The sequence below is a fragment of the Ictidomys tridecemlineatus genome, chromosome 16, assembly GCF_052094955.1.
Source record: "Ictidomys tridecemlineatus isolate mIctTri1 chromosome 16, mIctTri1.hap1, whole genome shotgun sequence".
NCBI classification, from domain to species: Eukaryota; Metazoa; Chordata; class Mammalia; order Rodentia; family Sciuridae; genus Ictidomys; species Ictidomys tridecemlineatus.
In genome coordinates this window covers 20,035,795-20,049,356 of record NC_135492.1, presented here as the reverse complement: position 1 = coordinate 20,049,356, position 13,562 = coordinate 20,035,795, and the positions used below count along the sequence as shown (strand labels likewise).

General features: G+C 40.2%; 1 non-coding gene across 1 annotated transcript; it reads left to right on the top strand.

The window, feature by feature from the left end:
- Positions 1-12,493: 12,493 nt before the first annotated feature.
- Trnat-ugu (transfer RNA threonine (anticodon UGU)) lies at positions 12,494-12,567 on the top strand. The gene has a single exon. It is a non-coding gene; the product is annotated as a tRNA-Thr (tRNA).
- The last annotated feature ends 995 nt before the right edge of the window (positions 12,568-13,562 follow it).

The window sequence follows — 13,562 nt, the reverse complement described above, 5'->3', positions numbered from 1 at the left end:
TAACAAGAAGTGTTGGTGAGGATGTGGGGGAAAAGTTACACTCATGCATGACTGTGGGACTGCAAAGTGGTGCAACCACTCTGGAAATCACGGTGGAGATTGCTCAGGAAACTAGGAATGGAACCACCACGTGGATTTGAAATCAGCATACTATAGTGATGCAGGCACATCAATGTTAACACCAGCTCAACTCACAATTGCTCACTGTGGAACCAACACAGGTGTCCTTCACCAGATGAATGGGTGAAAAATATGTGCTAAATACACACCATGGAATATACCTGAACAAAGAGGAGTGATACGCATTGCCAGTCAGTGGATGGAACGGGGGACTGTCATGCTAATGGGAGTTATTCAAACTCCTCAAACTAAAGAACCAATGCTTTCTCTAGTATGTGGATGCTATCTCACAATAAGTGGTGGGTAAGAAAGAATGGAAGTACATTGGATTTGTCAAAGGGGAATGATGAAAAGGGAGGGGCAATCTGAATATAGAAGACAGTAGAATGAAATGGACTTTACTTTTCTATGTGCACATAAATAAATGACCCCCACAAAAAATTTGTGAAATTCAAAAGATAACTCTTATTTGGTAGTGTTTGATGTCAGTTCTTGGTTTGGTGCCCTGTGTCACAGGCTGACTCATGTACTCTCAAACTTTATACATTCAAGTCCTAACTCTCAGACCTTGATACTGAGGTAACATTGGAAGGCAGAAACTTTACCAATATAGTTATGGTACATTCACACGAGTTCACATGGCTTTGTCCTAAAAAGGTGTGACTCACGTCCTTATAAGATTTGGATTCAGACAATGCTCAGAAGGGAGACCAGAAAAGGATACAACCTCAGGTGGCCATCTGCAAGTCAAGAAGAAAGGACACAGGAGGAAGCAAATCTAAGAAACATTCATCATGGATTTCCAACCTTTTCAACACTCAGTCTGTGGTATTCTTATCTGATAGCTGTAGCAATCCAGTACACACAGTAATGCTAAATTTGTAAAATGGAGGATGGATTTCTCCTTCCCAGGTGGAGGATATTTAGGAAATTCCTCTGTTGTTTTGGTAAATTTTATGTAAATATAAAAGTTTTCCTAAATAACCATTTTATATTAAATACTTGAATGAATCAAGGTTGGGTGGTGCATAACTGTTATTTCAGCAGCTTGGGAGACTGAGGCAGGAGGATCATAAGTTGGAGGCCAGCCTCAGCAACTTAGAGAGGCCCTAGGCAACTCAGTGAGGCCCTGTCTCTAAATAAAAATACAAAGGGCTGCGACTGGGGCTCAGAGATTAAGCACCCCTGGATTTTATACTAATGCCAAAAAAAAAAAAAAAACCAGAAAACCAACCAACTAACAACTGGAATGAACACCCTGCAGCCAAAATCTCCCCTCCTCACTTTTTTTTTGATTTCAAGTTTCTTTTAATGGATCAAGGATCTGGGAATAAAACCAGAGACCCTGCATCTAATAAAAAAAAGTAGGCCCTAATCTCCAACATGTGGGATGAGGCTCCAACTTAGTTAATGCTATAGTATCCCTTGAAAATGCTGGTAGGATTTCCCCTTCCTCTACTGTTTTCTCTTTGCTTTCCACTGTACAAAGTCTAATCTGGGACAGAAAAGATCCATTCTTTATAGGACATATTAGGGCACATAGAGGATTGCCTGCAGCCCTCAGTTTGGGCAATGATTTAGCAGATAAAACTACACATGACATACATATTTTCTCTACACTAGAAGGGGCTACAAATTTGCTCCTCTGCGGTGATGCTCATTGTGGGACTTTTTTTGGCTCTGCCCACACGACCTAGCCAATTGGCCTCAAAAGCAGGAGGAATGGGGGAGGTTGAGAGGCTTGTGGGAAGCCAGTGGTGGCAGTTGGGCTCTGAGAGTTTTTCCTGAGGAGCTGTGTGGTGTGGTGTGTGTGTTCTAATAGTAAAGTTTGTTTCTGTTGACAAGTGGCTCCTGAATTATGCCCAGCCAGACTGCAGCATTGAGGCTTGACCGTAGAGTGCTTGCTTAGCATGTGCAAGGCCCTGGGTTTGATCCTCAGCACCACTTAAAAATAAATAAATAAAATAAAGATGATATTGTGTCCAACTTAAAAAAATGTTAAAAAATGAATTACATAAGAAACTAACAAGCATTTTTATTGTTCCTTCCAGAGGAAGAGTGAGCCTTTTTCCTGTCTCCATTGATGAGGATGAACCTGAGGGATGATCACTCAGGTTTCCAACAGAGTGGAGTCCAGCACAGACTGCCTCATCTGCAAGTAGGTGCCACCTGCCTGCTGCTCCCTCAAGCCCAGCCTCCACATCTACCTCTATTTTTTCTGTTGTGTTTCAAGAGCATTTTTCTGTGATGCAGTGTGAATTCTGGAATTTTCTGTATGAAAATCACGGAGTATGTGAGCAGAAATGTCAGGAAACCAGGTAGTCCATGTGAAAATGGAGTCACAGGGAGAGGATCTACAGAGCCTCAGGTGGATCTATGAACTTCTCCCCCCCAGAATCCAGGCATCACAACATGTGGAAAGGATATTGGTTAATTTTTTTTAAAAGAGAGAGTGAGAGAGGAGAGAGAGAGAGAGAGAATTTTTAATATTTATTTTTTAGTTCTCGGCGGACACAACATCTTTGTTGGTATGTGGTGCTGAGGATCGAACCCGGGCCGCACGCATGCCAGGCGAGCACGCTACCACTTGAGCCACATTCCCAGCCCAATATTGGTTAATTTTAACTTTGAATCCAAGTAAGAAAACTTGGAGTTCTCTACAAGATTGGGATGCACTTTTTTGACAAGAAAACTCATAGGAAATTTTGAGCACCTCTCCCCAGATGGTTGTTATCCAGAATAGAATCAAATCAAGAGGACAAGCAAAATGTTCCACTGGGGACTCTATAGTTCTGTGCTCCCCAGTGGGATCTTGTTACTTTAGTAGAGATGCTAAAATTGCAGGCTGCAGAGAGATGAGCTCACAGCACCCTTTCCTTATAACTATGCAGGTTTTTCTCAGGAGCACCAAGTTCCCAGAATCCGTCCAGGTAAGTGTCTCTCCGTTCCACAGAGATAATGAGTGAGTACCTGGGGCCTGTATGAGGAGGTTGCAAGGGACAAACTTGGTCTAGGAGTGAGATTTTTGGTAGCTTGAGACAGCCAGCTCTCACCCCTATATTTAAGAAGACTAACGTGCTCTGTGAAAAGTGAGGAAGGAGATCTTCCTCGGTTGCATCAACCTTTGAGACACAGAAAGTTAGGGTCTATTTTCAATAGGAATTGCCATTATCTCAGGTGTCTACTTAATTTTTTTCTAGAAACTACAGCAGTGCTCATGTTATATATGCATTTCCCTGTTTGATATGCTATTTACTCCTAAACCAATAATCAGGGATGTAATAAGTCGTCTGTCTGCTTTGTACTACATATACTAAGATTTTCTTCTCTCACCTTCCTGAACAAACAGAATATTACTGCTCTGTGACTACTAGACTCTGAGGAATAAAAAACCATAATTTTATGTGGCCCAGAAGGTAATGAGGGCAACCTCACATAGCCACAGACATCTACTGAAATTTCCCATACAATCTTTCTTGTCCTACATTTAATAACACAATTTAGAAGTGAATGGTGCCACTCCATAGTGGGTGCTCTGCCAATGAGCAAATTTCAAGTGAGAGGACAGTGGTCCTGTGTCACCATCCCAGAAAACAACCAATGATTCCAATTGTGGTGTCCTTCTCCTTCCCCAATGACAAGGTAATATTATTATCCATAGCTAGGTAAGAATAATATTTGTGTCCATTAATCTTTATTATTTTCATTATTCAATTAAAAATTCTGTTTGCTCTTTCTGTAATAATGAAAATGTCACAAAGGCCTTTGATTATATATGCAACATTTTTTTTTATCCATTCATCCACTGAAGGGCATCTAGGTTGGCTCCACAGTTTTGCTATTGTGAAATGTGCTGCTATAAACATTGGTATGGCTGTGTCCCTGTAGTGTGCTGTTTTTAATTCCTTTGGCTATAAACTGAGGAGAGGAATATCTGGGTCAAATGGTGGTTCCATTCCCAGATTTCCAAGGAATCTCCATACTGCTTTCCAGATTGGCTGCACCAATCTGCAGTCCCACCAGCAGTGTATGAGTGTGCCTTTCCCCCACATCCTAAACTAATTCTGTCCTGGTTTGTATTTTCAGGTCCTATTTCATGCAAATGCACTTCCAGAAAAAAATGAATATCTGCTTTTCTTCTTCCTAAAGCAATCTGGACTTGCCTCACGTCATCAGGGGAACAGATCCTCCTGCAGGTAAGTCTGGGTTTCCCAGTGATGACAGCTTAGGGTCTGTGATGAATCTAGTCTGCTGTTTCCTATTGTTGTTAGAAGAATAATTTTTCTTTTAATGATTCTGAATAAAGAATGTAAAATATTCTTAGGGTCTGTCTGTAAGTGTGAAACCTGAGCTGTACTTAAATTCTTCCAATTTACAGAAACAATGGATTATTTTCAGCCTTATTTTCCATAAATAGCAGCCATTGATTCACCCAAATATTCTCCAGGATTTTCTCCTTCTGTATCCTGTAGCTTATATATGTCACAGTGGCTCATCACCCAGCAGGGCACCTGGCTGTGGGTGGCTGTGCCCTCCCTGAGGGGCAAGCTGTTTATCCCTAGTGCTCTTCAGAGTTTTCCAGCTAGATCTCTGCCACAGAGAATAACTTTTTGCCTAATGTTTCCTGAGATCCTAACCCACTTAAAGCAGGATGAGTCCTCCTCCCAGATTTCACTTGTCCATCTTACTTTAGCGATGGGAATTATGGTGAAGTTTAACTAGGTGGCAACCATGAATCAAAGTGTGCTCCTTTGCTGCTGCTGGTTTTATTATTTTATTTTGGTATCTGGGATGAAGCCCAGTGGAGTGCTTGACTCTTTAACCACAACCCCAGCACTTTTCATATTTTATTTAGATACAGGGTCTTCCTAAGTTGCTTAGGGCCTCTTTAAGTTGCTGAGGCTGGCCTCAAACTTGTGATCCTTCTGTTCCAGTCTCCCAAAATTCTGGGATTACAGGTGTGCACCACTGCACCTGGGCCACGTTACTTCCCCTGTGACTTATGTCCCTCTCCACGAAAGGTGCAGTCTTTCTAATGTAGTTTGCTTTGAACAGTGTGTTAACTGAATACCATCACATTGCTAATAGCCACAGGTTAGGAGGCCCCTTGATTAACCTGCAGGGAAGCAGAAAGTTTCATCCTGGTACTGAGCCTCTGGGCTCTTCTATGCTAGACAGGTGTGAGTGCCAGGTGAGATGGCTGGGAGAGGACATGCCGGACAATTTCTTTTAGCTCATTTTTATAAAGGGTTCTTATTCACCAGAACTCATACTAATGTAACTGCGCTGTTAACACAGATGTAGCTACTTACTTTTTAAAGTCACTTACATATTGTATGATATTTAAGTGAATCATTTTTTCTGTATTGGATGTATGATTTGCTGTTATATTATGATGTGATCTGAAATTTAGATAAAGGATGGGCACGGGAATCCCAGGGTCCTGAAGGCTGAAGCAGCAGGATTGTGAATTTAAAGCTAACCTCAAGAAATTAGCAAGGCCCTCAGCAACTTAGTGAGACTCTATCTCAAAATAAAAAAGAGGATGGGTCTCGGGCTGTGTATCAGTGGTTGAGGAGTCCTGGGTTCAATTGCTGATAGGAAAAATAAACTCTTTGTTCACAGCTGTATAGATTCATATATAAAAAATTGCTCCTGGGTCTACACCATTTCTGTTGTTGAAAGTGTTTGCTCACTCTCCTTCATGCTCTGGAGAAAGTAGACTCGTTTTTCATTCTGCTACTGTGCAGTTTTGCCTTCAGACAAATAAGATTTTCTGGTCATTTTAAAGCAACAATGAACTGGGGTCTTAATTTCGAAATATTTTTGAAAATTCCTGACTTCTTCTCATTCCTACTTTGCCCAAAACTTTCTGTTTTCACGACTACATTTTTTGAAGTAAGACTGAAAATCTTGTCCTTGAATGCTCCAATTTTAGGTGATTTTAACTTGTTACTGAAAGGGTTTTACGATGCTGTGTGCTAGCCTTGCACATTTTTTAACATGAATTAAACACAACAGAAGCAAAGTCGCCATTTCACACAAATGTCCCTCTCTACAAAATAGAACACAATTTTAGAACTAAAATTTTAAATTTTTATTTAAAAATGTTGTACATAAATGATTATAGTTAAAAATAGATGTGTAAGTTATTCTTTAAAGCTTCATCAGTATATATTTAACCTACATGAAACAGTTGTGATAAGAACAGATATATATAATTTTATGTATAAAGATGAAAGGGAATAACATCTGTGCCTGTGATCATGTATACCTTGTGGAAGATCTTACTAGTGTCATTTCTGGGCTTGTCATGGTAGCAATCCTGAATATACTGAATAAGTGGAAGAATAAAATTGTATTTTTCCTTATCACCGCATCTGGGAAATAAAGAACTTTTTCCCTAATGGTATAGAAAATTTCCCTTTTAGACAAACACTGCATGTTCTTACTCATGTACGAAACCTAAAAAGCATTGCACACACTCTCCAAGAAATGTTGTTCCAGTAGATCATTCAACAAATTCTCCAACATAAATTTCAGTTTTGGGCATTTGATTCCAGAACAATGTCACTTTGAACTTGTAATAGAGATAGCATCTTAGAGCTCATCTTTCAGGAGTGGGCTGGACACGTGTCCTTTAATTAAAACCTTGAAACACCAACTCTGTTTTAAAACAGCACAAGGTCTGTTTTAAATGTAGTTCTATTTACTACTCTGATTGTAAAGTCTTAAAAGGAAAAAAAAAACTATGCTCTTGGTAATTTTTCCAGAATATTCTAACATAATCTAGTTATTCTGGCTGGAGGATGAACAAAAATGTGACATGTGTAGCCACCTCAGAGGATTCCAAGGACCGACATAAAATTTCAAGTCCTCACAACAGGATTGTGCAAATATTCAACTATGTTGGTTTTTTTATTTTTTTTAACTGGAGTTTGAACACAGGAGCAATTAACCACTGAGTCAAATCTCCACCTATTTTCATATTTTATTTAGACACAGGGTCTTGCTGAGTTGCTCAAAGCCTGTGTAAGTGTCTAAGGCTGGCTTTGAACTCACATTCTCCACGCTCAGGCTCCTGACCTGCTGAGATTACAGGTGTGCACCCTCACACCCTGCGGTAATTTCTTTCTTGTCTTTCTTTCAGAAATGGACACAGCTCATCTGTTATTAAAGGAACTGCATTGATTTTCCCAAGTCTTGTGAATGAAGTACTGTATGATAATAAGATTAGAAGCCAACATTTCTGGAGAGCTCATTATGTGCCACAAACACTTCCAAAGTTTGTAAACACACTATACTTTTTCTCAAATAGTCTCTGCAGGATCCACATAACAGGACTCTTTATGTGGACAGCTGAGATGACTGGACCTCAGCATCCCAGGGTGCATAAGGAGAAGTTCTGGTAAATGGCAGCTCCGACTCGCAACTTCAATCAGTCCAACATCAGAGTTCACACCAACATTGTTTATATATTACAAAAATTTGGTATGGTGGGAAATAAGCCAGAGTTAACTGACCTGAAGTAACTCCGTGCAGGTCTAGTCTGTGCACACTCATGTTTGGGAGGGTCTCACTTCCAGTTTCTTGCAATCAACCCTTGCAATTTAGCCCAATTTGTGGACCTCCTATTATGAACCTGACAGACAAGATCACAAAAAGGCAAATCAAGTAAGCTCCTGTCTTGCCCCAGACAACCTCAGACATGAGGAAATAGGAAGGAAGTATATTCTAAGATAGATGGCACTTCTTTTGAGCCATGACGTGGCCCTATTTAAAAAAAAATTCCCTGGCACTTTTTATTTTTAATTTTGAGACAACAGGGTCTCAGGAAGTTGCTTAGGTCCTTGCTAACTTGGTGACATCAGCATTGAACTTGCCATTGTCCCATCTCAGCCTCCTGAGCCACTGGGATTACATGAGTGCACTACGGCACCTGGATGACAATTCTTAATGCACAAGAAAACTGAAATATCAATATGTATGCCGCTGTGGAGGTCCCAGTGAGATTGGAAGGTATAAAGATAAGGCGGTGCATGGAGATGCATTCTTTAGGGTGTGACTAGAACATAGTTTTTTTTTTTTTTTTTTTTTTTTAATTTTGTGCTTGGGGCTGCCTGGTGGGTAAGTGCACCAGCACCGAGTTACAACTTGATTCTGTATTTTGAAAAAGGGTCTCACTAATACTTCCAGACTGGCTTTACTCTTGTGATTCTCCTGCCTCAGTGTCTGGGGTCACTGGGATTTCAGGCAGACACCACTGTGCCCGGCATTAGAACTGAATTTTCATATGGAATAAAAATACAGTTGGATGAATATTCTGTTTTTCTTAATGGAAGTGGTGTTCATTTGAGATTGATGAAGAAGGTCAGATTTGCAAATAAAAAAAAGAAATTTTTTTGAGTTACTGTGGTCACCATATTTTTCTTTCCCTTGTAAGATGAACAAAGCCAACAGACTGTACAGTAATATTCACATAAGAAACACCGTGTACACCGTGACTGGCGTTGGGGTCATAGCCAATGCTCTTCTTCTCCTCATTCACATCTCCTTGCACATTACTAGGCACAGACCTAAGCCCACTGACCTGCCCATTGGTCTTCTAGCCCTGATCCACCTGGCAATTCTGCTCATCAATGGCTTCATAGCTTCGGACATTTTTATACCTCAGGGGGGCAGGTGGGATGACCTGACGTGTAAATTGCTTATCTACCTGTACAGGTTGATGAGGGGCTTCTCCATCTGTGCCACCTGCCTGCTGAGTGTCCTCCAAGTCATCACCCTCAGCCCCAGGAGCTCCTGCTTGGCAAGGTTCAAACATCAATCCTCTCTTCACAACCTGTGTTTCCTTCTCTTCCTGTGGGTCATCTACTCATCCTTCAGTAGTCATCTCTTCATCTCCATTGCTGCTACCCCCAATTGGACCTCAGACAACTTTATGTACATCACAGAATCCTGCTCCTTCATTCCCATGACCTTCTTTCTTCGGCACAGCTTGTCCATCATGCTGACCTTCAGGGAAGTCTCCTTTATAGGAATCATGTCCTTCTCCAATGGATACATGGTGGCTCTCCTGTGCAGGCACAAGAGGCAGTCCCAACATCTCCACAGCAGCAGCCTGTCTCCAGTGTCATCCCCAGAACTGAGGGCCACCCAGACAATCCTGCTGCTCATGAGTTGCTTCGTGGTCATGTCCATCTTGGACAGCATAGTCTCCTATGCAAGAATCACACTGAAAGATGATCCAATATTTTACTGTATCCAGATCCTCGTGACCCATAGCTATGCCTCGTTCAGCCCTTTGGTGTTTATTTGTACTGAAAAACGTATAATTGTTATTTTCAGATACATGTGGGAGAAGACTGTAAACATTTCAGTAGGCAGTGGTGAATAAGTTTTGTTAAGGCAAGAAATTGCGCTGAATTTGGAGTGATTTATCATGACAGAGTGTTTAGAGTCTTTGGTTTAATTACAATGCAAAGTCTCACTCTCTCTGTTAAACCATCCACTTGGACATGCAGGGATGACAATTACATCAATGAAAGCCAAACCATGTGCCTCTCTGAGATATTATGGCAATGTAATATTTCTCAGTGGATCCTTAATAGGGGCCTGTGAGTTGGATGTCACTTGTCATAACCTGGGTTATTCCAAACTCTTTTTAGATACACAACAGTTCCAATGGTTTTCAAATATTGCATCATCTCCATTATCTGTATTTTTCCTAACTACATTTGTAAACATATTCTACCACAAAATATCACATGATCCAGCACACAAACAATACACACGGGGCTGCATAGCTGAGTTCTAAAGTTACTATACTCAGTGAAGCCGGTTTTGTCGCAAGAGTACAAACATTGTATAAATGTACTTAAAGATGGTGGGAGTTGGAGTGGCCAGAGTGACAGAACAGGAACACAAGAGCGTCCCAGAGACCAAGAGAGGGGGAAGCGGGGCACTATCCCTTGGTATGTGGAGAACCTCTATTCAGTTAGGAAGTGAATGCTGTCATGGGTGGTGGTGACTTTTGTGCAAAAATTTGAATAGATTCCAGGCCACTTTACTGAAAGCTAAAAGTGGTCAGAATGTTTATGTTATATACATTTTATCCTCATAAAAGTATTTTAATTATCAACTCAGTTGTGGAAAACATTCTTTCTGAAAATATAAAGTAAGGGATAAGACTCTAAACGTGCCACAGGGTCATTTGATGAGCTTTGAAACATCTGATCTGATTTGTCCCAGGGATGTGAAGATTGGTTTTGAGGAGCTCGCTTCTGATCTCAGCCTCTCCCAGGAGAGGTGTTTCCCATGCGGATGAACCCTCTCTGGGTCTCTCAGCCTTCAAAAGATGTTAAGCACTGCAGTGGGTAGCTCCCATGTTGAGGCTTTCTGGGTGAGAGGTGCATGCAGTCAGAACACCAGGTTTAGACAGTAAGTCACATGTGGGAGTTTACCAATCATGACAGCAGTGCTGTAAAAATTATGCACTTGTCATATATTCTATTTAATTAGAAAAATTAGCCAAATATAAAATACTCTCAAATAGAATGTCTTTATAAAAAATGTAAGTAGTAAGGAAGCAAAGAATATGAGACTAAACATTTTAAAAATCAGAAAAGAAACATAGAAAAGAGGAGAAAGGGGTCCAAAGGATTACAGGACAGAACAAAGTGGCTGTTTAAGTTATCATGAATAGTTGTTAAGTTTGAATCAATTACACTCCTCAATCAATTGATATTGGGTGGCTGAGATCACAATGACTGCAACACAATCTTAAGACTGCACATCAAGGTGTAGCTGTAAACCAGGACAAAAGGATCCAAGAGACATGTAAAACATCCCACCAAATGAAGAAAACACTACTCTGATGTGCTGAGATCAGCGTTCACAAGAGGACACAAACCAGGTCACAAACAAGCCTCCTTAATCTTAAGGACACTGATATCCCGTCAAGTGTATCAACAAGCACCATAGAGTGAATATAAATTAAAGACTTAAAACTGTCCATCCCAACTATGTGGAGATAAAACAACACCTTTTAACCAGTCACACATGGAGAACTCACAAGTGGAATAAGAAATTTCTTTGAGAAAAACGAGGATCAAAGTACCACCTACTAGAACTTGGGGGGTGCATCAGGAGGATGTCGCAGAGACTTGAAGCAACATATCTCCATTCACAACAAGATTGAAAAAAGAGAACCCTAGACACACACAACTTCAGAACACTGAGCTTGGAAAGTGGAACAAAGCAACTATTGATGGAGGAGAGTGAACCAGTAACCCAAGACACCCCACCCCTCCAAAAAGGAGCCCAGAGACACAGAAATTCATGATGGAGGGCTACACATTGAACAATTAGCACCAAACCATCTTGATCTCCTCCAAATTGAAAGCATCATCCATGGTGAAGATCTGGGGTTTATCCATGGGACACAGGTGGCTCAGTACATGCAGATCATCTATAGGGACACCCAATAGCATACAAATTCCAAGGAAGGAGAGCCCTTGTCTCAGGAGTGACATGTTCATATATGTATAAACACTAAAGATCCTACCGAATTCCTTTCAGGATTCTGAAAGGCATTCAGCACAATACAAAGGCAACATCCCAAGAATTCTGCTTTGTTTCAGAGAACAATCCCCACAATAAACCATTATAAAGAGCAAAATACCGAGGCATGAACTTGGCCAGGGAAAGAAAACACTTGTACCCAGAAAGTATAATGATGCCATAAATTAAAGCAAACATAAATTAGAGGAACCATTCATCATATTCATGATGCAAAGAGTCAATATCAAAATGTCCATACCATCAGAGTTATGTACAGATGTGATCCCTATCCAAATCTCAGGAGAATATTTTATAGAAATAGGAAACGAGGTAGCTAAAATCTACATGCGACCCTACCAGATCCTAAATAGGTAGATCAACCCTGATAAACAACAAAGCTGATGGAACCACACTCAATTTTTAAATATATTATGAAGCTATATATATATATATATATATATATATATATATATATATATATATATATATATATATATATATATATATAATGAAGCTTTGTGTGTTCTTACATTTTCAGATCAAGTCGAGATGTTTTGAAAGCATAGATGTGAGACCTGAATCTATGCCAAAAGAAAACAGTTGGAAATCTTCATGACATTGGAAAAGAAAATGATTTTCTGGGATATCACACCCAAAGTACAGGCAACAAAGTCAGCAATATGATGACATGAAACTACAATAGTTCTATACAGGAAGGTGAACAATCAGCTGTCAACAGACAACACAAAGGATGAAGATTACATTTTCAGATCATATATCAGGAAAGAGGTTGATTTTAAACGTTTGGGGCTGGGGATATAGCTCAGTTGGTAGAGTGTTTGCCTTGTAAGCACAAGGCCCTGGGTTCAGTCCCCAGCACCCCAAAAAGTTAACCTTTATTAAAACCTCAGAACTTAATAAAAAATAATAACTTCATTAAAACAGCACAAGATATGAATATATATCTCACCCAAGCAAAAACACGTATGTAAAACACTTCTTCCACTTGTATTATTCTTTCCTGTTTTACAGTAGAGGGGGTTGAGAGAGAAGAGAAGAGGGGAGGGGAGGGGAGGGGAGGGGGGATAGTAGAGAATAGGATAGAGAGCAGAATTCATCAGACACTAGGATGGCAATATATAAATCAATGGAAATGTAATTGATGTAACTGATGTGATTCAGCAATCTGTATACGGGGTAAAAATGGGAGTTCATAACCTTTTTGAATCAAACTGTGAAATATATCAAATTAGATGTAATGTTTTGAAAGACCAACAATAAAAAAAAAACACGTATGTAGCCAACGAACAAAGAAAAGACGCTCAACATCCATCAGTTCTCAAGGAAATGCCAATCAGAGCCACCACGAGGTGAGGTCCTGTCACAGCAGTCAGGAGGATGATGATGTGAAAGGAAAGGTCACCATGACTGTAGAAAGTTCCCTGTGCCTGGTTGGATGCCTGTCACGGCCCTCGAGAAATTCTGATAAACATCACCATTGTACTTGTGTTTTGTAAGCAAAGTCCAATAAAGAACAGGATCTGAGCAGAAGGGATGGATGGACACATATCTGCTGCCATTCTTTGCCACCCAGACAAAACATAGTGTCTTGGGTTCTCCTGGGCATTTCTCATGCATTTGATGCTTCCCTTGGATCCACAGGTCTAGGTTCTCATCATTTATCATTTATCTGAATTCTGGACAACTTCTGTTTTGATTTATCTAGATCCTGGACATATTCTATTTGTGTATGCCCTGTGGATGAATACATCCAGGTTTCTGTATCTGGAAAATGTCATTTTCAACTTTATTCTTGAAAAATATTTAGTCTTCATGTATAACATTTGGAGGAAAATAGTTGTTTATTTTTTTTTTACACT